Raw genomic sequence first — 24,086 nt, forward strand, 5'->3', positions numbered from 1 at the left:
CTGATGTTAAACTGCCATGTCCAAATTTGTCTGTTTCACCCTCCCTCTCTTCTTAAATAACAGAAGGACATCTGCAATTTTCCATCCAAAACACAATTCTTGAACCTCAGAGGGCTTTGGAGAATTATGATTAACGCATTTGCAATTTCCCCATCTGTTTCTATAATAACCAGCCCTGGAATATGTCCCAGCCTCCCACACTGCTCCCAGCATACAACGAGGTGAATGGCGGCAAAGTCGACAATTGCCTTGCCTCCCAATGTGAGCAGAGATGCCAGCTGCTTGGGGGAGGTTGGATCTTGCCTTGCAATCCAGGATAATGGCAATAATGTGGCAAGTAAAATCCAATGCACAGGTGTCTCAAGTCGAAGGAAGTGCTGCACTTGGACAATTAGTGAGACAGCATGACACATCAACTCAAATACTAAGGTCATCAGGTGAAAGCAGCGTCAAAGCAGATGTTACAACATCACCAACAGGAGCTTCCAGAGATTTCTAATGCTGCTATTGTAGTATAAATTCTTAATTCAGTTAAATAAATATTTTATGAATAAGCCATAGAATCAAACAGCACAGGAGAAGACCATCGTACCTGTGCCAACTCTTTGAAGGTCTAATTCGAATAGCGCCACTCCTCTGCCCTTTCCCCATCCTCTTGCAAGGTGAGAGCCATGGCTGAGCTCCCGAGCTAAGGTTCATTACCAATTTCCCAATATGGGCAACTGAGATGAGCAGAATAAAGGACAAAATGAAGGCCGCCAGTTTTAACATTCTTCGCTACCGTCCTTACCACTGAAAAGAAGCAGGAATCTCCTCCGAAGCTGAGCTTCTTTGAAGAATGGTCTACATCAAGAGAAGGCACAGTCCCAAGTCAAATGAGTGAATGCCTTGTCTCGTGTTGGAAGGTGTGACATTTGCAGCCTGAGACATGAATGATCCATCACACAGAAAAATTTACCTTTGCCCAGAGAGGACAGAAATATTCTAAACTTACTTGTGCAGTCCCACACTGGGCAACATGGCTGGAAGGGCAGGTCTTTCTGGACTAAATGTAGAGCTTGGCCAGCGTGTGAGCTCTGGTTTCAATCAAGTTCTGATCTAAGTATGAACGTTAATGATCTCATATTTGTACAAAACAACTCGAAATCCCAGTTTGAATAACATCCTAAGCCAAAGAGTATTTGCTTGGGTAAACAGGATGTTCTCATGACAGAAGTGCACTGTGAAAGCGGTCCAAGACACTTTGCTGGAAAGCTATTCACCTGTGGCACATGCCGGAAACTGCCAGGAGCTGCAGAATAGGGCTGTGTATTACATTTCAGACCAAAGCCTAAAACCTGCCTTGAAAGTCTTTTGAAGCTTTTTTGTTTTGGGGTGATGGGGAGGCATTCGCAGTTCTGGTTCTAATCAAGGACTGGTCTGTTTTGCAGGGTCTGCACGCAGAGTTCAATCCAGGGCGTCCTCACACTCTGCACTGTTGCTATTTTCATATCGGCTGCTTGGCAGCTAAAGAAAGGGAGTCTTTTTTTTTAAAAAACTGCAGTTTAAATGGGTGACAGAGCTGCTCCTTTGTGATACATTTTTTCCCATAACGGTATCAAAGATTGGAAATATAAGAATCCAGTAAGGTGAGACCTTCCGCAGCCAAACTGCCGGACGTGACTGCTGCGGAAAAAAGATGAAAAAGACAAGTTCAATCTATTATTTGCCTTTGTGTTTCCTCCATAACCCATCTCATGGGAATATGGAAGCCATTTTATGCAATGCTTTCTGCCTCGTATGAAGGGAGTGTTGGTCACAGAGTTGAGCCTACGCTGGTACAGCCCCGTCTCTGATTTGTGCTCCCACCTAGCGAAGCTCACTGGGAGCAGGGCCTCAGCAAATGAACCCTGAACTGTTCAACTTTGGCCCAAATCTTCAGCCATTGCCCTAAAGCAATGGCGCTGAACTACACCAGGGAAGCAATTCCACTTATGGAGAGGACCTGCATTTGACATATAAAGTTCCTAATTTTGTATGTTTATCAAACCCATCTACTTTTGCATGGCATGTTGCACAGATACACTAGGAACATTATGGCTGTGGACTGTAGTAAAAACTGTAGTTTTGTTAGAAATGCTACACATACTGATTAATGGAAGTGCCAAACCACCATTGGCGGCTGTGTCTTCAGCTGCCGAGGCTGTAATCTTCGGAATTTCTTCTGTAAACCTCCAACGGTTTTCCTAACCTCCTTAAGGATGCTCCTTAAAACCTACACCTTTCACTGAATCTTTGGCCACCTATCCTATTATCTCTTTTTGTAGCCTGTCCTCAAAGTTTGCCTGCTAATAATCCTGTGAAGAGCCTTGGAAGGTTTCTATTGTGTTAAAGGTGCTATATAAATCTGTATTGTATCTGCAGTATACTTCTTTAAAGGTTACATTATTAAGGTGTTTGTTTATTTCCTCATATGCTGAAAATGCATAGAAGCAGTTTAGAATAATCACTGCTTTATAGATTCTGTCATTAATCCAATGGGTTGACAACATGTGGCGACTGTGGTTCAGTGGGTAGCACTCTTACCTCAGAGTCAGAAGGTCATACCGTCAACTTTCACTCCTGAGACTTGAAGACAAAGTGCAGGCTTACACTAAAAGTGCTGTACCAAAGGAGTGCTGCTCTGTTAGAAGTGCTGCCTGTCTGATGAGGCATCAAACCGAGGTGCCATCTGCCCTCTAGATGGATGTAGAATATCCCATGACACTATTTTGAAGGAGAAGAGGAGGGTTTTCTCTCACCCAACATCACAAAAAGACTATTTGACCACTGTCACCTTGTTGCTTGTGAGACTTGCTGTGCACAAATTCTGGCATTCCAACCCCGACCACACTTCAAAAAATTTCTTCATTGGCTGTAAAGAACTTTGGGGGCATCCTGAGGTTGTGAAAGATGCTATATAAATGCAAGTCTTTCTTTTCCTCGTTGCCCAGTTCACTGATGGAAATATAAGTCCAGTTGGGTTTTTATTTAGACTGTTCGCCAGCCATGACACTCACTCAGGCAAGTCAAAGTCAAATCTTCGGGCTGTAGAAATCTAATTCAACCCCCACTTTAAGGCAAGAGTTTTATCCTTGTTTCTTTATATTTTCGTTATAAATTACTATGTGCACATTTATAATGGGAGCCATCCATGTAAAATTATCACGCTTTAGTTATGCCCTCCTGTCAGCAATGGCAGTGCAGCTTTAGCAACGGAGGGAAGGTGGAGTTACAGCGTGACAGTTTACATAGACAGTTTCCATTAGAAATGCGGACATGGGAGCTTATCATTTAAAAAGGTGACACAGTGTACACGTGCAGATATGGTATTTTTAATGTATTAACATTTGAGCTCCAGCATCAATGCACGTAACCAGAGAATATGGTTCCTTATGTTGTTTCCTTCATGTTACTGTTTCCCTCTCTGTCTCTCCTCCTCTGCTTCTGTCACTCTCTCTTTCTCTCCTCCATTCCTCCCCTTAGCTGTTCTTTCCATTTCTCTATCTTTATGCTTCTTTTGAATGAGAATTAGGGGTGCAGCAGGGAAGCACCAATGACTGCAGGCTGCATTGGAAGAGAGTGTGCCAGGGAAAATGTGGCTCCCTACACATCCACTCCCCCCTGTTTCCAATAGCAACCCAACCCTTCAATCACTATTCCTAAATCCTTCCCCTCTGAGCTACCTATTCAATCTGTTAATCGCCCCTCCCCCTCGCCCCATTGTCACACAGAATCACAGAATTCAGGAGGAAACCATTTAGTATGTTGTGTCTATGCTGGCTCTCCAGATGAGCAATTCATTCCCCTGTCTTCTCCCCTTAGCCCCGCATATTCTTCCTTTTCACATAGCAAACCGATTCCCTCTTGAATGCTTTGATTGAACCTGCCTACACCTCACTCTTCAGCAGTGCGTTCCAGATCCTCACCACTCGCTGTGTGAAAAAGTTTCTCCTCATATCTCCAATAATTATTTTGCCGATTATAGTACCTTAAATCTGTGCCCTCCTGTCCTTGATCCTTCCACCAATGGGAACAGCTTCTCCAGTTTTATACTGTCCCGATCCCTCATGGTTTTGAATACCTCTATTAAATCTCCTCTCAGCCTTCTCTTCTCCAAAGACAACTGTCCTAACTTCTCCAGTCTACATAACTGAATCCCCTGATCCCTGGAACTATTCTCGTGAATATTTTCTCCACTCTCTCCAATGCCTTCGCATTTTTCCTAACTTGCAGTGCCCAGAACTGGACACAAGACTCCAGTTAAGGCCAAACAAGTGTTTGATACCAGGTCAACATAACCTCCTTGCTGTTGTACTCTATGCCCCTATTAATAAAGGACAAACAAATCCAGAACTCCCTGGATGAAGAAGGAGATAGAAATTAAGATAAAGAAGAAAAAGTGTGCTTATGACATGTGTCAAGTAGAAAATACAGCTGAGATCCAAGTTGAAGACAGAAGGTTCAGAGGGGAGGTGAAGAAGCAAATAAGAGAAGCGAAGAGGGGTTATGAGAAAAGACTGGCAGCCAATATAAAGGGGAATCCCAAAATCTTCTATCAGCACACAAATAGTAAAAGAGTGGTAAAAGGACGAGTAGGGCTGATTAGGGACCAAAAAAGGGTTTTACACATGGATGCAGGGGGCATGGCTGAGGTGTTAAATGAATAGTTTGCATCTGTCTTTACCAAGAAAGCAGATGCTACCCAGGCCATGGAAACATAGGAGGAAACTGTCATTAGAAGAGCTCAAAATTGATAAACTGTCGGTACTTAAAGTTGACAAGGCACAGGGACCGGATGAAATGCATCCAAGGATATTGAAGGAAGTGAGAGTAGAAATTGCAGGGGCACTGGCCATAATCTTTCAGTCTCCCCTAGACTAAGGGGAGGTGCCAGAGGACTAGAGAATTACAAACATTACACCTTTGTTCAAAAAAGGTTGTAAAGATAAGCCCAGCAATTACAGACCAGACAGTTTAACCTCGATGGTGGGGAAGTTCCTAGAAACAATTATTCGGGATACAATTAATAATGGCAATGATAAATGTAGGTTGATAAGGAAGAGCCAGCATGGATTTCTTAAGGGAAAATCGTGTTTAGCTAACTTGCTGGAGTTTTTTGAAGATGTAACAGAGAGGGTTGATGAGGGTATTGCTGTTGATGTGGTGTACATGAACTTTTGAAAGGTACTCGATATAGTGCCACACAACAGACTTGAGAAATGTTATAGCTCAAGGAATAAAAGGGACAGCAGCAACATGGATACAAAATTGGCTGAGTGACAGGAAACAACGAGTAACGGCCAATAGATATTTTTCGGGCTGTAGGAAGGTTTGTAGTGGAGTTCCCCAGGGGTCAGTATTGGGGCCCTTGCTTTTCCTGATACACATTAATGATCTAGATCTTGGTGTGTAGGGGACAATTTCAAAGTTTGCAGATGATACAAAACTTGGAAGCATCATAACCTGTGAGGGGGACATTATAGAACTTCAAAAGGACATATACAAGTTGATGGAGTGGGCAGACAGGTGGCAGACGAAGTTTAATATGGAGAAGCGTGAGATAATGCATTTTAGTAGGAAGAGCATGAAGAGACAATATAAAATAAGAGGTATAACTCTAAAGGGATGCAGGACCAGAGGGATCTGGGTGAATATGTGCATAGAGCATTGAAGGTGGCAGGGCAGATGGGGAGAGCAGTCAATAAAGCATACAGTATCCTAAGCTTTATTAATAGGGGCGTAGAGTACAAGAGCAAGGAAGTTATGCTGAGCTTGTATAGAGCACTAGTTAGATCTCAGTTGGAGTGTTGTGTACAGTTCTGGGCACCATACTTTAGGAAGGATGTGAACTCATTGAAGGTAGGGTGCAGAAGAGGTTTACAAGAATGGCTCCAGGGATGAGAAACTTCAGTCACGAAGATAGATAGGAGAAGTTGGGACTGTTCTCATTGGAGGGGAGAAGGCTAACAGGAGGTTTGATAGAGGTGTTCAAAATCATGGTGGAGCTAGACAGAGGAAATAGGGAGAAACTGTTCCCGCATGTAAAAGGATTGAGAATGAGAGGGCACATATTTAAAGTAATTTGCAAAAGGTCTAAATACAATGTGAGAAAGAAATTGTTCACACAACGAGTGGTTTGGGTCTGGAGTGTGCTGCCTGGAGGTATGGTGGAGGCAGCTTCAATCAAGGCATTCAAGAGGATATTAGATGATTATTTGAATAGGAACAATCTGCAGGGTTACGGTGATAAGGCAGGAGAATGGCATTATGTCATAACGTGCATTCTGAGAGGCAGTGCAGACATGGTGAGCCGAATGGCCTCCTTCTTCACCATAACAATTCTGTGATTCTGTGAAGCCTAGAATACAGTATGCTTTATTAACCACTCTCCCAACCTGTCCTGCCACCTTCAATGATTTATGCACGCATACGCCCAGGTCCCTCTGCACCTGCTCCCCCTTAAGAATTGTGCTCTTTACCATATATTGTCTCTCCACATTCTTCCCACTAAAATGAATAATTTCACACTTCTCTGCATTGAACTTCATATGCCACTTGTCTGCCCACTTCACCAACTTGTCTATGTCTTTTTGAAGTTCTACACTATGCTCCTGTCATCTCACTGTCCCAGGATCATAGAAGGTTATAACACAGAAGGAAGCCATTCAGCCTGTTGTGGCTGTGCTTTGCCATGTTTTGCCATCCCACTGATCAATTTTTCTTATCAAGGTTGAGATTGATGGATAATGGATTTTTGTAGGTAAGAGTTTCAAGAGATATGAAGCAAAGGCGATAAATGGAGTTAAGCTAGAGATAAGCCATGATTTCATTGATTGGCAGAACAGGCTTGGGGTGCTGAATTGCCTACGAACATTCCTATGCTTCATCCTTCCCTTTCCATCCAATCCTAATAACTGCCTCCAAAAGTAGTTGATGAGAGGCAGATGACCCAAACCCTCAAACAGTTCTTATCCTTGCCTCTTCTATCCCCCTTTTGCTCCATTTTTCTCAAAGAGGCTTTGTATGCTATTAAAATTCAACTCAAAAAATCAATTTAGAATGAGGAAAGAGAAAGCTTGACTGTCGTTTTATCTCTCTCTCACCTGCTGCATAAACAATAGAAATTTGAACCTCTCTCCTACGGGTGTAAGCATTTACTGACCTTCTCTAATTGCCAGCAAAGCATAGGCAGAGATAATTGGTTTTAAAATTGGAAATTTCGAAATTTGAAGCAATGTTAAATGAAAATGGCACAAGCCACACATTAAACACATTTTCCAATGTTTCAGACCAGTGATTTCACACTCTGCCTGCCTGTCTGTCTGTCTCTCTCGCTCTCTCTCTGAGTTAGATATGACTTGGAGATTATAATCGAGAGCGATGTTAACAGGCAGCTGATCTGACATCATTTGTTTAAGAATCAACCATGACTGAGTGATAACATTCTTACCTCTGAGTCAGAAATTACTTGATTCAACTCCCACCCCAGAAACTTGAGAACAAAATCTAGGCTGACACTCCTTGTACCATATTGAGGGTGTGCCACTTTGTTGGAGATGCTATCTTTCATTTGAGACATTAAACCAATGGCCTGCCAAATGGAGGCAAAAGTACCAATGGCACTGTTTTGAAGAAGAGCAGGGAGCCCTTCCCAGTGTCTTAGCCAATATTTATTCTTCAATCCTTTGCTAAAATGTTAGGAAATAGAGATAGTTTGAATAAGATATATTGGTACTTGTAGATGTTAGGAATGAGTTTTAGCTTTAAAGTTTAAGTTTGATTTGTATTTCTGTATGTTATGAAAAGGTCAGATTGAGTTTTAGTTTCACTTTAAAGGGCGCTTACATTTCTAATGAGAGCTTTACTACTGTAAGCTAAGTTAAGCAAATAAGAGTAGCAAAGACAGTGATGTTGCCTAGCAACAGGGGTCCAGAGAGGCAGGACCCTCCCACAGATGCACACAGAAGAGAAATGGCAGTTTAATTTTGGAAGCTGTTTGAGTTCAGCTGGTTGAAAGTAGCTGCCAGGAGACAGGGGACAGATATCCAGTCCCAAGCTAAAGAAAAGCCCCCAAAGTATGAGGGAGTGGAACAGGGGAAAGTCCCAAGCAGACCTTCTAGTCAAAGGAAGGACTGAAACCTGGAAAAAATTCTATTAATGAACTTGAGAGTGAGGGGCACAGAGAAAGGCTCCAAGCTTCAGATTTAAAGAGATGAAATCTGCAGAAAGCAGATTTAAAGTGAGAACAGCTTGCAAGAGGCAAGAAGGCCCAAAGGAACAACTGAAGGTCTGTAACTCTTTGCTTTGGGAATGTGAAGCAGTGGCAGTGTTGACGGTTGAGTCAGTGAGAGAGAGTGTGTGAAAGACCGCTTGAATGCATATGGTGACCCAGGGAAGAGGAACATCGGAAGGAGAGTTTGAAACCCTAGAGGTGAACCCTTGTGGAAGGCATCTGAAAGAAAGTGTTGGTTTGGGAGAAGATTCTAAAGCGAGTTCTTTGAGAGTGGAGATTGGAAGTCCTTGCGTGAAAGATGGAGTTCAGTGAGACTGGTTGGTTCACAATGTAACAAGCGTCTGGGGGGGGGGCGTTGAGGAGAGACCCATTGTTGAGGTGGCATCTGTCACTTGGTTTCAGAATGTGGTGTGTCTGACCATAGGGAGCCTATCGGTTTACATGGACTGTGTATTTACTGTGAACATTAAAGTATAGGACAGCTTTTGTAACTTGTGTTATCCTTACAAATCTGCATATGTCTGTAAAGGTGTAGATGTGGGTCAAGGAGTATTATAATATAGTTCATTTTTTCTTGTTGAATAAATGTTTAATTCTTTTGTTAAAAGTTCATCAGCTGACTCCTGCGATTCTGTTCAGTAGCTACTCTCCACATATCTAAACAAACAATTTAAAAGTTAGGATCCATCAAGCTGGGTTCCACCCTGGGATCAGGTGTAATCTCAGCTGGGATCGTAATGAAAAACAGATTATCTGGTCGTTACCACGGCGCTGATTGTGGGAGCTTGCTGTGCAGAAAATTGACTGCCATGTTCTGCCCATCACAACAGTGACAACACTTCAAAAGTACTTCATTGTCTCTGAAGAGCTGTGGGATGTCCTGTGGCTGTGAAAGGTGCTATATAAATGAAAGTGCTTTCTTCCTTATGATATTGACCAAATTAAAGATTATCCTCCTCTCTCGCTCTCTCTCGGGTCCTGTCTGCTGCTGACGCCAGTCACTAAAGACCCTGTCACTTTCTGAAGCCCTCGTCTAATCCCAGTCACAGAATCACAGAATCACACAGTGCAGAAGAGGCTCTTCAGCCCATCGAGTCTGCACCGACACGTGAGAAACACCTGACCAACCTACCTAGTCCCATTTGCCAGCACTTGGCCCATAGCCTTGAATGTTATGACGTGTCAAGTGCTCATCCAGGTACTTTTTAAAGGATATGAAGCAACCCGCCTCCACCAACCTCCCTGGCAGTGCATTCCAGACCTTCACCACCCTCTGGGTAAAAAAGTTTTTCCTCACATCCCCCCTAAACCTCCTGCCCCTCACCTTGAACTTATGTCCCCTTGTGACTGACCCTTCAACTAAGGGAAACAGCTGCTCCCTATCCACCCTGTCCATGCCCCTCATAATCTTGTACACCTCGATCAGGTCACCCCTCAGTCTTCTCTGCTCCAACAAAAACAACCCAAGTCTATCCAACCTCTCTTCATAACTTAAATGTTTCATCCCAGGCAACATCCTGGTGAATCTCCTCTGCACCCCCTCCAGTGTTTCTTTTTCACTTTCTAAATCTTATAGAATGCAAAACAAAAATTACAATTGTAACCAAAACAGTGGCCTTTTTTTTTCTCAGCTGCAGACACAGACTCGTAGACACAGCCAGTCTTTTATTTTTTAAAACAGGCATACAAAATGAATGACATCCCAAATAAAACAATACTTCTTTTAAATCCTTGAGCAGAAACTATGAAAAGGCCAATACGATATATTCCTCGGTGCAACTTCTTCAGTTCTCTGCCTGAAGGCAGGCTAGACCCACAGCACCACCATCTCTCGCATGGGCAGGCTAAGGAGGCAGGTCCCAAACCCACCCCGACTGGATCCGGGGCCAAGTCCCATTCTGCTGGCACCAGTATGATGCACACCAGCTGCTCAGCCAAGTGACTCCCCCAGGACTCTGCGGGCATCAAGGCGGCCGGGTTGAGGTTGGGGGGGGGGAGGTGGACAATATAGCGGGAAGTCCAAAAATCATTTTCCCGCCGTAATGAAACACGTTTGCAATCGTCTGCTCCGCCTGTCGATGGTGGGCTGCATTTCTCACCTCTGGACGTTGGGAACTTCATTGTAACACATCTGCATATCATTATAAGCCCAGCTCACCGGAATCATACAGCCCACACTGGATCATCGAGGCATGTTGGCGTGATTGTACGCTGACGTGTTTCACAACTGGCGATGGTGCGCCTGGCGAGCTGCACTTCACTCAGGACTTTGAGGTCTGTTTGCCTACCTCGCTTCAGGCAGCACTCGCGGGCCTCAGCGCCAGGCTTCACAGGCAGCCCCACATCACTTTTAGGGGGGCTCACGGGCAGGTGTCTACCCACCAGACCCGCCATGAGGCTGGGATGGCTTTTCAATGGCTGCAGCACCGTGTCTTGCTTGGGGAAGATGGGGAAGTGGCGTCAGGCAAGGGAAGGGGCTGCAGGGTTAGGGCATTACTGGGCAAGGGGGGTATCCCAGGGTGTGTGTGTGTGTTTGTGTGTGTGTGGGGACACATTTTGATCTGTGCAAGTGGCCACAAGAGGGTGTGGGCTGAGGATGCAGTCTCTAGAGGGCAGGGCGCCAGATGGAGATGTGAGGGTGTGTGTGAGAGAGTGAGTGGTGATGTTCCCGTGAGCTGGCAGTGAGTGAGATGCCAGTGAATGTGTGATGGCCTTGTGAGTGTGTGAGTTTAGAGTCATGAGATGGTCCCTTACCCTGGCAGCACAGTTGAGATCATTCATGCTCTTTCTGCATTGGATGTCCAACCTCTTCTGTACAGCGTTGGCACTGATCACCACTGCCTCCCAAGCCAGAGTAGTGACACTGTTAGGCCTCCTGCAGCCAGAGTAGGTGTAGAGAATATCGCAGTGGGCTCCAACAGTGTCCAGAAGTCGTCCCAGGGATGCGTCACGGATTAGGGAGGCTGCAATCTTCTTGCTTTTCGGGGCCATGTCTTCTGTGCAGCGGCCCTGGGCTGGAAGCTCTGAGAGGTGTGCACGCTGCTGCACTTTAAATGTGGCGCTCGGTGTGAGGAAGCGGCGAGGCGGGCGAATGAGAGAGCCCGCCCGCTATCAAAGTGGCATGTTTCCTGGGAATGCATGGTTAATGAGACGGGATTGAAATGATACTGCATGAAAAGCTGCCATTGTGGCCGGCGAGTAAAGCATTCTTTTTCCCGCTCACAGTGCAAATCTGGGATGATTCCACCCTACGTTGCCAGGGCAACGTGTACTTTTACCTGCATGCTGCAGCCATGGATAGTGATAATTGAGGCTCCAATTTTCTTTCCATCAGGAATCTCTCCTGCTCTTACTGCCTACTCTTGGCATGTGTTGGAAGGATTTACAGATTGATACTCAATCTGTGTGGCTTCATGTTGAACACACCGTCCTTGGCCATCAAGATTCTGGCTCGGAGGCAGGGACACTACCCACTGCACCACAAGACCTGCACAGCACAGCTTACTGAACGTCAATTAGAGACAGAGCAACTGATCAGGCTGTACAAATCAGGTTCAGCTCACAATATCAGAACCCAAATATCATGACCAACATTACCAACTCCAGGCCAGGTTTTTGGTAATGGCTGAGATCTTCAAGTGAAATTTTTAAGGAAGACAAAGTTCCTTTGGCAGCCTTCCATCTCATGTGGCAATGGTTTGTGCCTCACTGGCCGACTCTCTGTTAAACATCTCCTGGTGAGACTCAGGAGCCCCACACTCTGGCCTGCTATATTTACTGCTGAGGAATAAAGTGGGTTGAGAAGTTGCACAATTCACTCTGTTTTCTCAGGGCTCTGTTCTCGACATCTTGGTGGCACCTTCTTTCCTCTCGTCTGTTTTGTTTGTTTGCCTGGTTCCATGGATTCCGTCCATTAGTTGAGCAGAGGCTCTAAGGTCCGAGCACCCATTGAAGCAGATGGACCGTGGCAAGTCAGCACCTTACTAAGTCAGAGCTGCCTGGTGGATGGTGGCTAACCAGTGGGACATGATAGTCCTTCCCACCATCAGAAATATTATAGAAAGTAAACCTGCTTCCAACCTTCAAAACCCACTCACACACAAAGGCCAGAATTTTCCAGCCCTTCATGCCAACGGGATCTTCCCATCCCACTGATGTGAACAGGGATTTCAATGGCTCACTGGCTCCACTCCGGTGGGACCCACTGCAGGTTGGCGGTGGGGGGGAGGCTGGAAAATTCCGGCCAAGCATGCAGGATTTTGAGTTATACAGTAGGCAGTTGCCTACTTAGCCATATTAAAATGTTAAAAGGTAAAAAAAAGAGAGTTCACTGTTATGAATCCTTTGTTCGTACCTATGGCTGTGGCAGATTTTTCTCCTTGGTGATCTCAAAATGTCAGGAGTTGAAGCCTATGTAACACTGTAATTGCCAAAGAGAATTTATTTTCAAAACATAATCCATCTTTTCCAGAAGTCATTGGCTTTTGCATCTGAAGTTCCTTTCAATGGAAATTCACTATCTCTGTGCTGGATTTTTAATCTATAACAGAGAGAGGGTCTTAACTTGGGAGAGAAGGGGATATGGAGAGTATTACTGCTTCACTGGCAGGTTCTTCCAGACTTCTCTTCAGCAGCTTGCATTTTGTAACAAAAGAATTTTTAAAATTAGTTATTCTAGTCACATGACCTCTCTCCCCATAATGATTTCAGAAGACAATCTCATGTCTGGACTAACCATGACTATTAATCTTATGGCCTGGGTACTTTGATTCTGTAATGTCCCATCCATTTACTTCTGAATGATCCATCTTGATGAGATAGGAAGACCACATTGTCCTGGTAAACATTTTGTCTCCACTTGAGAGGTAACCTTATAGGGAAACAAATGAGAGGTCCAGCACAGTTTCAGTAAATCTTTTGAAGTAGTTCTTGACATTAGCCAATGTGAAATTCCATGAGGATGTCTGGGCATGTCTTAATTGGATCAAACATGGACAAAAGAGCTGAACTTGAGAGGCGACGTGAGAATGACTGCCCTTGACATCAAGAGAGCATTTGACTGAGTGTAGTATCAAGGAGCCCTAGTAAAACTGGAGTCAATGGAAACCAGGGGCAAGGTTTCTGCTCGTTGGAATTATAGCTAGCACAAAGGAAGATGGTTGTGGCTGTTGGAGGTCAATCATCTCAGTCCCAGGACATCACTGTAGAAGTTCCTCAGGGTAGTGTTCTTGGCCCAATCGTCTTCAACTAGTTCATCAATGACCTCCCTTCCATTACAGGTCAGAATTAGGCATGTTCGCTGATGATTGCACAATGTTTGGCACCATTCTCGACTCCACAGGTACTGAAGCAGTCCATGTCCAAATGCAGCAAGACCTGGACAATATCCAGGTTTGGGCTGGCAAACGGCAAGTAATATTTGTGCCACACAAGTGCCAGGCAATGACCGTCTCCAACAAGAAGGAATCTAGCCATCGCCCCGTGACATTCAATGACATTACTTTCACTAAATCCCCCATTATCAATATCCTGGGGATTACCATTGACCAGAAACTGAACTGGACTAGCCATATAAATACAGTGGCTGCAAGAGCAGGTCAGAAGCTAGGAATCCTGTGGCGAGTAACTCACCTTCTGACTTTCCAAAACCTGTCCACCATTTACAAGGCAGAAGTCAGGATTGTAATGGGATACTCCCCACTTGCCCGGATGAGTGCAGCTCCAACAACACTCAAGGTGCTTGACTTCGTCCAGGACAAAGCAGCCCGCTTGATTGGCACCCCTTCCACAAACATTCACTCCCTCCATCATCGACGCACAGTGGCATCAGTGTGTCCCATCTACAAGGTGCACTGCAGGAATTCACCAAGGCTCCTTAGACAGCATCTTCCAAACCCACAACTGCTACCATCTAGAAGGACAAGGGCAGCAGATGCATGGGATCACCATCACCTGGAAACTCCCCTCCAAACCACCCACCATCCTGACTTGGAAACATATCAACATTCCTTCACTGTCACTGGGTCAAATCCTGGAACTCCCTCCCTAACAGCACTGTGGGTGTACCTACACCACATGGACTGCAGCGGTTCAAAAAGGCAGCTCACCACCACGTTCTGAAGGGAATTAGGGATGGGCAATAAATGCTGGCCTAGCCAGCAATGCCACATCCATCCAGAAAACTGGTCAATATAATATATAATATAATACCAGACATCAGGCGACTTGGACAGCCATCTTAAGTCAGTTTCTTTGCTTGCTTTTTAAAAGTTCTTATTAAACAGTTCAATATATGTTTGATCAGCCAATGAAATGACAGATTAATACCACTAATGCGCAACTCACAGGAATGTGAGAAGCTTGACAAGCGCTTTTATTTTTATTCACTCATGGGATGTGAGTGTCACTGGTTAGGCTTTATTACCCATCCCTGATTGCCCTTGTTCAGAAGGTATTTAAGAGTCAACCGTATTGCTGTGGGTTTGGAGTCACATGTAGGCCAGGCCAGGTAAGGACAGTAGATTTCCTTCCCTAAAGGGCATTAGTGAACCAGATGGGTTTTTCATTAACAATTAGGCTTTTACTTCCAGATTTGTATTAAATTCAAATGTCACCATTTACCATGGTGGAATTCAAGCCCCAGTCCCCAGAGCATTACCCTGGGTCTCTGGAATGCTAGTCCAATGACAATACCACTATGTCAGCGCCTCCCCTAGTGGATTGTTAATAAAGGCACAACGGGCAAATTAATTGATGAAATAAATCATTTTCTGGTGAAGTGTACAATAATATCAATTATTAATTTTGTTTACCCTCTTTAAAATTGTCAAAAAGCATTTTGAGAGAGTTGTGAAAGTCCAGAGGTACGATTATATAAACAGAGTGATAAGTTTATGTGGACATTTTCCATTCTACATAAGGATTCATAATGAAAAAGGTTAACAAAAAATGTGACAAAACATGATGAAAGGAAGTCAAGTGGTTTGGACAGGAAACTTGTGCAGATATAAGATGTTTTAATATGTTATAGATAGAGATATAGCTGAACAGGGAGTGTGTCTCTATGTAATAGGCAATGAAGAGGGACTTGTTAAACAGGCAAGGGAAAGGTGCTGTCACTGATTAAGTAGCTTTCTCATAACTTTTGCTATTTCTGTCCCAGTGCTTTTGAGTTCAACCTAACAAGAACCTGCTGCTGTGAAGAAGCTAGTAACTTGAGGTCATAGGCACATAGACAATACTGTCAGAAGCAGCCAGGGGATGTATTGGGTTGGAATCTGTTTGTTTAATAAGCATGACTGGGTGAAGGGGGTTTTTTTTTGGCTGTTCAATACAGTCACTTTCTATGTTTAGACCATTACATTCAGCTGTAACAACAAACTGCCGGGCAGAGGGAAGCATCTTACAAAGGGCAGAACCCTAAAAATACCTCTCCAGATAAATGGCAAACTTCATCAGCAATGTGACTCACGTTTCCATGTTAAGCTATCCTCACCCACAGCGTCTGAGTGTTTAAAGCTTCTCCCACTTTGCGCATCCTGTCAATATTCATTCGTTGTACTAATAGAGTATATGCAACACACTCAGCGGCCACGCATTTACCAAATATTTCACATCACTATTGGACAAGGACCATTTGTTTCAGTACAGTTCTGATGAAAGCATCGACCTGAAATGTTAACTTTTCACAGATGCTGTCTGACCTACTGAGTATTTCCAGCATTTCCTGTTTTTATTTCATATTTCCGCACAACATTTTGCTTTGGGGCATATGATTCACTTAGGTGGGTTGGGAATCAAGAGAATGATAGCTAACTACAAAATATAAATTGGGGAAGGTTGGCGAACGCTAAGCAATAAAATGAGAAGCTGAGAGTTACAGAAGAGCAGAGCCTATCCCTAGTGTGCGAGCATTGCACACTAGTTCAACACCACAGGGTGGAAACCCTTTGCTGAAGCCCCAGGTTTGTCTGATACCTGCAGCTGCTCTGCCCTGAAACTGGGGTTTATGAATCTTGAGCAGGTTGTTGGGTGCTAGAGATGTTGAACTGGCGAGGGGACAATTGAAAGGGGTTCTAATATTTCAACATGTTTCGTGAGTGTATCGTCTAGACTGATGCTCCTGTGCTGCACTGTCGGAGGTATGGTCTTTACATATGAAAATATGACCAAGGAGCAGGAGTGGGCCACTCGGCCCCCTGAATCTGCTCCCCCATTTAATAAGATCATGGCTGATCTGATAGTAACCTCAAATCTGCGTCCCACCTTCCCCCGATAACCTATCTCCCCCTTGCTTACCAAGAATTCATTCACCTCTGCCTTAAAATATTCACCCTGCTTCCACCACCTTTCCAGGAAGAGAGTTCCAAAGACTCACGACCCTCCGAGTGAAAACATTTCACCTCACCTCTGTTTTAAATGGGTGACTCCTTATTTTTAAACAGTGACCCCTAGTTCTAATTCTCCTACAAGAGGAAACATCCTCTCCACATCCAGGATCTTATATGTTTCAATCAAATCACCTCTTACTCTTCTAAACTCCAGTGGCTACAAGCCTAGTCTGTCCAACCTTTCCTCATAAGACAACCCACCCATCCCAGGTATTAGCCTGGTAAACATTTTCTGAGCTGCTTCCAACACATTTCCATCTTTCCTTAATAAGGTGACCAATACTGTACACAGTACTCCAAATGTGGTCTCACTAGTGCCCTGTACAACTGAAGCATAAACTCCCTACTATTCTATTCAATTCCCTTCACAATAAATGTTAATGCTCTATTAGCTTTCCTAATTACTTGCTGTACCTGCATACTAGCCCCTATATTATTTAGTGTGTCAGTTGCTCAGTCCCCTCTTTCTCGTGTTTTATAATTTTCCAATTACTGAGATGCCCAAACATCTTCAACCTTCAGTTCTGCTGAAATGTGTACCCCTTTATGTGCTTCCAGGGCCTACTCATTACCCTTTACATTCTTCCCTTATACTTCAGCTCATTTCTTGGTCAATATTTCTTCTCCCCAAACTACTGGAAAAATATCTCTGCATTGCAACCCATGAATGGTTGCTCTCTATCTGGTTACTACGGAGTGTTAGTGCTGTGGTGAGCACAGCCTTTGCTCTGTAATACTTAGTCATTCCTTTTGAATGTTAATGGGCCTAAAAATCCACCCAAACCCTTACCCCTTCAGAGATCCCTATTTACTGTGACCATCAGCACCCCCTCCCCTTTGCGATTGGGCTGTTACTGGAGTTGTAAGGAAAAAAATGTTGTCATCTTTGAGGATCCGGGCCACTTCCCTTTTCTGGATGGTCTCTCTCACTGTCCCCTGGATGTTGGTATTGCCTCATGGTCTACTGGTGTTCTGCAAGTTCCCTAACTGGCCAGCCAAGTGGAAACTCCCAGTGTATGACCTCCCATCCAACCCTCCTACAAAAATGGCCAACTAGGATTTCCCAAATGAACTAGGGGGATCAGGATAGGCTGATTCCTGAAGGGAATTCAGCAAGCTGAGGGGATTGAGCCCCAATGCTCCTGTCCCAGCACACAGCCCAGCATTAGGCGCTCGGACACTTCATAATGCACCTCCCACATTGAGCTGTGGAGACCTCAACATCCCATAATTTGGAGTGTGGCTCCCAGTCACAACAATGGGTGTTATGAGCTAAAAGACTTCTGTCTTTCTAAAGTAGTGTCTTTATTGAACTGAATGTTCATGGCAGAGGTCACATGACTATGACAAGCCAGATAGGATATGCAGTACTGATTGCATTTCAAAACCCAAAACAATAGGAAGTGAAGATATTGGTACCTATGAACATTAAATGCAAATTTTACTGTCTGAATGTTTATGAAGGAGGTCTGATTGTCAGTGGAACATTATAGTTCAACCTGTCTGTGTGAGAATTGACAAGATTTAATTCTATAACAGCTACAGCAACAAATGGAATAAGAAACACTTGAGTCAATCCATGCCCCGGGCCTAGCTGCAAAAACCCCATCTCATTCGGAGCTGAATGGACTCGCCCGCCAGCCAAGCTCAGAAATCCAATAATAGTCGTGTAGAGTGGGCATGTCACAACATAGCTCTGGGGAAGCTTTCTGAACCCAGTACACAGAGAGGTAATCTTGTCAGATGCCAATCACTGGGTGCAAGGAATAGAAAACTCTCATTCCCCAGCACAAAAGTCCCTTTGCTAAAAAAGGAGAAGCAGAACTGGTGTGCAACATTCTGTAAGCAGTAAGAAAAACCAGCAAGAGGAAGGATTCATACCAGTCTCCAGCTGAGGCCTAAGCCTTCAATTGAAAGCAGGTTGTGGAGCTGCAGTCTTAGCTTTAGTGTGCGGTTGTTCCTCTCTGTTGTACACAGAGGTGCCTCTAGTATCTGAGATCAAAAAGGTGATCAGATATAGTCCATGGCCCAGAATTGCATGGTGCCCATATTTGGTTGGAAATGCGCATACGCTTCCTGCCCACCATTTTGTGGCTTTAGCCATCCAGACAGTGGCTGAAAAACAGGCAATTCCGTTAGGATTGTCAATGCTTCAGGATTGTCCCGGAGTCTCCAGGAGTCTCCAGCCTCTAGGACACTGCTGTGTGCAACTCTGGGGAAAAATCATAGGGGCATTTAAAAAATATTGTCTTTTTGTCATTTTATATAAATATTTCTCTTCACCAGGTATAAAAATATTGAAAATGGGGTTGGTGGTGGGTTAGGGGGTGCAAGGGAAGCATGTTTGGCTGACAGTCAAGCATCATCCAATTGGGTAATGAGTCCTTTTGCTTTCCAATTGGCATAGGAAGGCAATAAGCTGCAATGATGGATGTGTTGGCCGACGAAAGGCTGGGGTGTGGGGGCAAGTCATGTGATGAAACCTCCAGGAAGACATTTCATTACAGTTAGCAAGCCAAAATTCCATACACTACATTGGGTGCACCTTAAGCCATCCATCTTCACTCATTGTAGCATACAACTACATTTCAGGATTCAGGACCTCCACCACTTTACTCCAAATTCCATTCCATGTGTTAACACTCTGTTACCAGGGCTACATTTGCTGTTGGACCTGAGTTCTAATCTGGTAATTTAATTGGAAGTAATTTTCTGAACCTTATCCACAATGTCTATTGCCCTAAACCTTGTGAATATTGGCCCCCGCTCCCTTTCCAAATTTCTCGCATCTTTCACAACTCAATCCTGCAATGCCCATAGCTCTCCCTACACCACCTGCAATGCTCAAAGAGCTCCCAGACCATAACTGGATTAATGTGAACTGAGCTCATGGACTGAACTGACAGTCAGTGAGAATTAGTAGAATCAGGTACCTTGGCAACTGCTGTGATTACTACATTGAAAAGGCACAGTTACAAAGCCCAAATGCTTGTGCTTACAGCACAGCCTCTGTGATGACATACCGTGTGAGGCCATTGGGTATCATGATGAGGAGAGGGGACCACCATAACTTAAAACATGCTTTAACCTCAATAAGATGGCAGTCCTTAAAGGATTGGTAGTCTATTAACTTGAGCATTTTTTCATATGACCCAGATGGACTATCCTCTGAGTTTAACTTTACTGTGGGCTTAATCCTTCCTGTTGCTGCTGCACACGCAGGTTGTTAGGAATCAATTCCTAATACGATTTAAATGATTAACTAGGATCAAAGTTAATCTGCAGTGAACTGTGGCACCTTATTGGACACAGGCAGTTGGGGGGGGTGGCGGGGGTGTTGGGGTAGATTTTGACTTTGTGCAATAGGGTAAGGGGAGTGATAGAACGTCAGCTAGTGACTTCAATAAGAGATGCCAAATGGGCTGGCAACTCACTGACACCCACTTTACACTATCAAATTAAGATCTCTATCAATCATCCCTCACAAGTAAGAAACATTTCTATACAGCCTTTCACAAACTCAGGATGTCCTGAAGAGTTTTACAGCTAATGAAGTACTTTCTGAAGTGCAGTAACATTAGAATGTAGGAAACACAGCAGCCAATTTGTGCACAGCAACTCCTACAAACAGCAATGTGAAAACGATCAGATAATTTTTTTAGTAATGTTGATTGCAAGATCTAAGTGACCAGGACAATGGGGCAAACCCCTGTTCTTCTTCGAAATAATACCACAGGATCTGAGAAGGCAAACAGGGCCTCAGCTTAACATCTCAACATAAAGACGACAGTACAGCATGGGGTGTGTCAGCCTAGGTTAGTTGCTCCACAACCTCCTGCCTCAAAGAAGGGGGTTTTGTTCTTTCATGGGATGTGGGCATCACTGGCAAGGCCAGCATTTGTTGCCCGTCCCTAATTGCCCTTGAACTGAGCGGTTTGCTAAAGCCATCTCAGAGGGCAGTTAAGAGTCAACATCTGGAGTCACATGCAGGCCAGACTAGGTAAGGACAGCAGATTTTCTTCCCTTAAGGAAATTAGTGAGACAGATGGGTTTTTATGACAATTGACAATGATTTCATGGTCACTATTACTGAGACTAGCTTTATGTTTCAGATTATCAATTGACTTTAAATGCCACCGGCTTCCATGGTGGGGTTTGAACAGCTTGTAGCCAGGACATTAGCCTGGGCCTCTGGATTACTAGCCCAGTGACATTACCACTTGGCCACCATGTCCACTAGCCTCAGTGCCATGGCAGATGCTGACAAATAGAGATGGTGTGATTCTGCCCTCAACGTCATTGTAAAAAGACACAAATAGCTGGTCAGATACATTATAAGGACCTCCTAAGCCTTTAAGTCCTCACTAACATGCTTATGGTACTTTTTATATTTAATCGTCTCATTTCAGTTGGCAGTTCCTGGCTGAAGAAAATAGCAACAAACCTTAACTCAGCAGCCAAAAAACCCAAATAAAATAACATGCGTGCAATCTACTTTTCCTATTTGTGTTTTTGTATAACATTTGGTGGAGTCCAGGCTGGTTTAAATTGCTTTCAGACAATCTATTGAACTAAAGCAGATGAAGCAATCGACAATGACCAGTAAATTCAGCTATCTCCTCTCTCTCTCTCTCTCTCCCCTTACCCTGGCATCCATTTGGGTGGGGCATAGCCTGGCACAACTCACTGGCATCTCCTGTTACAGCTTCCCACCCACATACAGAGTGACGATCTAGATTTTAGTCCAAACACGCCCTTGTAATAAGCATTTTGGCATCGGGTGAATAGGTTGTTTTCAACTGGCAACATGTTTTTATTATAAAGTCTAAGCCTCTTGTCATACTGTTAGCAATAACTTGGAAATATTAGAACATGTAAACGACATCATGAATGGCAGCAGAGGCTAACCTGAACAATCTAGAAGCATGTAAACTAACAGCCTGCATCAAAGTAAAGAATGGCAGGAACATGGTTTACGGTAATGAGAATTTTGTTTAGAATTGTCAACAACATCCATAATGTCACCTCAGTGACCGATAGTTAGAATGAGGGAAATGCTTGGAATTTTCCCTTTCTTTTCCCACTGCAGTAACCTTTTTTTTAATTCATTCACAGGATGTGGGCTTCACTGGCTGGGCCAGCATTTATTGCCCATCCCTAGTTGCCCTTGAGAAGGTGGTGGTGAGCTGCCTTCTTGAACCGCTGCAGTCCATATGTTGTAGGTACACCCACAGTGCTGCTAGGGAGGGAGTTCCAGGATTTTGACCCAGCAACAGTGAAGGAACAGCGATATATTTCCAAGTGAGGATGGTGAGTGGCTTGGAGGGAAACTTCCAGGTGGTGGTGTTCCCATGTGTCTGCTGCCCTTGTCCTTCTAGATGGTAGTGGTCATGGGTTTGGAAGGTACTGTCAAAGGAGGCTTGGTGAATTCCTCCAGTGCATCTTGTAGATGATATACGCTGCTGCTACTGTGACCCAGTGGTGGAGGGAATGAATGTTTGTGGATGTGGTGCCAATCAAGCGGACTGCTTTGTCCTGGATGGTGTCCAGCTTCCTGAGTGTTGTTGGAGTTGTACTCATCCAGGCAAGTAGGGAGTATTCCATCACACTCCTGACTTGTGCTTTGTTGGTGGTGGGCAGGCTTTGGGGAGTCAGGAGGTGAGTTACTCCTCGCATGATTCCTAGCTTCTGACTTGCTCTTGTAGTCACGGTATTTATATGGCTAGTTCAGTTCAGTTTCTGGTCAATGGTAACCCCCAGGATGTTGATATTGGAGGATTCAGTGATGGTGATGTCATTGAACATCAAGGGGTGATAGTTGGATTCTCTTTTGCTAGAGATGGTCATTGCCTGACACTTGTGCGGTGTGAATGTTACTTGCTACTTGTCAGCCCAAACCTGGATATTGTCCAGGTCTTGCTGCATTTGGACATGGACCGCTTCAGTATCTGAGGAGTCCTGAATGGTGATGAACGTTGTGCAGTCATCAACGAACATCCCCACTTCTGACCTTATGATGGAAGGAAGGTCATTGATGAAACAGCTGAAGGTGGTTGGGCTGATGACACTACCCTGAGGAACTCCTGCAGTGATGTCCTGGAGCTGAGATGATTGACCTCCAACAACCACAACCATCTTTCTTTGTGCTAAGTATGACTCCAACCAGTGGAGAGTTTTCCCCCTCATTCCCATTGACTCCAATTTTGCTAGGGCTCCTTGATGCCACACTCGGTCAAATGCAGGTTTGATGTCAAGGGCAGACACTCTCACTTTGTCATCAAAATGGTCACCCAGTTGAATACCCTCACATTATTCCAGGGGCTGACAGCCCTCTGGTACACGGTCGACATAGAGTGGCATAGTGATTATATTACTGGGCCTATAATCCAAAGGCCTGGGCGAATGATATTTTTTCTTATATTTATTCATGGGATGTTGGCTTCGCTGGCTAGACCAGCTTTATTGCTCATCCCTAACTGCCCTTGAGAAGGGGGTGGTGAGCTGCCTTCTTGAATCGCTGCAGTCTTGAGTTCAAATCCCACCATGGTAACTGGGGAATTTAAATTCCATTAATTACTTAAATAAATTAGGAATTAAAAATGGTAGCTCCCTTAAGGCCTGGGTATGGAGAGGGTGGACGGGACACTAAAATTGGATGCATGAGTGTCGCTCTGCTCTTTAAACAGCTTGGGGGCATCAGTGATTCCTGGGTTTTTGACCCCCCGCAATGTCCACACCTATACCTCCTAAAGCAGGAGTCCTTACTGAGCAATCAGGATCAGGAATCCCGGCCGCAAAAGCAGGGAGCGTTCCCACTGCCGCCCTGCAGGGCTGAGGGAATCAAACATTGGTTTTATATGTTTCAGTCACACTGAAACAAAGGGCACAATCGTCCATGCCAATTGGCATCGGGCATGTTTGGCGGTGTGAGCGGACAATATGGCGCGAAGGACAAAAATCAGTTTCACAACATCGTGAAACCAGTTTGTGGTTGTTGTGATCGTCCGCTCAGCCCATCAATGACCGTCCGCATTTCCCACCATCAACATCGGGAACCTCGTTGTAATACATCCGCATTTCATTACAAGGCCAGCCCGCAGGAATCATCCCCGCCCCATATTGTCCGCCCACATCAAGCCAACATATTTCACAACAGCATATAGAAGGCGTGCACATGGTGAGCTGGACTTTGAGGGAAATCGGAGGTGAGTACACAGCAACGTTGTGCAGCACTCGCCCGGGTCGCCTGTTGGACTTCAAGGTTGAGGCATGTTGGAGGCATGGGGACAAGGGCAGCTCGGCGGTTGAGTTGACATGGGGTTAGGGCCAAGGGCTCCCCTGCAGTTAAAGGCAGTGCACAAGCATGTATGGGGTGGGGGGGAGGAAAACCTTGTATAAAGTGACCATTCCTCTTCAGCTGAGACAGTTCAGACACAGCCACA

Source organism: Carcharodon carcharias, chromosome 18 (assembly GCF_017639515.1).
Source record: "Carcharodon carcharias isolate sCarCar2 chromosome 18, sCarCar2.pri, whole genome shotgun sequence".
Taxonomy (NCBI): Eukaryota; Metazoa; Chordata; class Chondrichthyes; order Lamniformes; family Lamnidae; genus Carcharodon; species Carcharodon carcharias.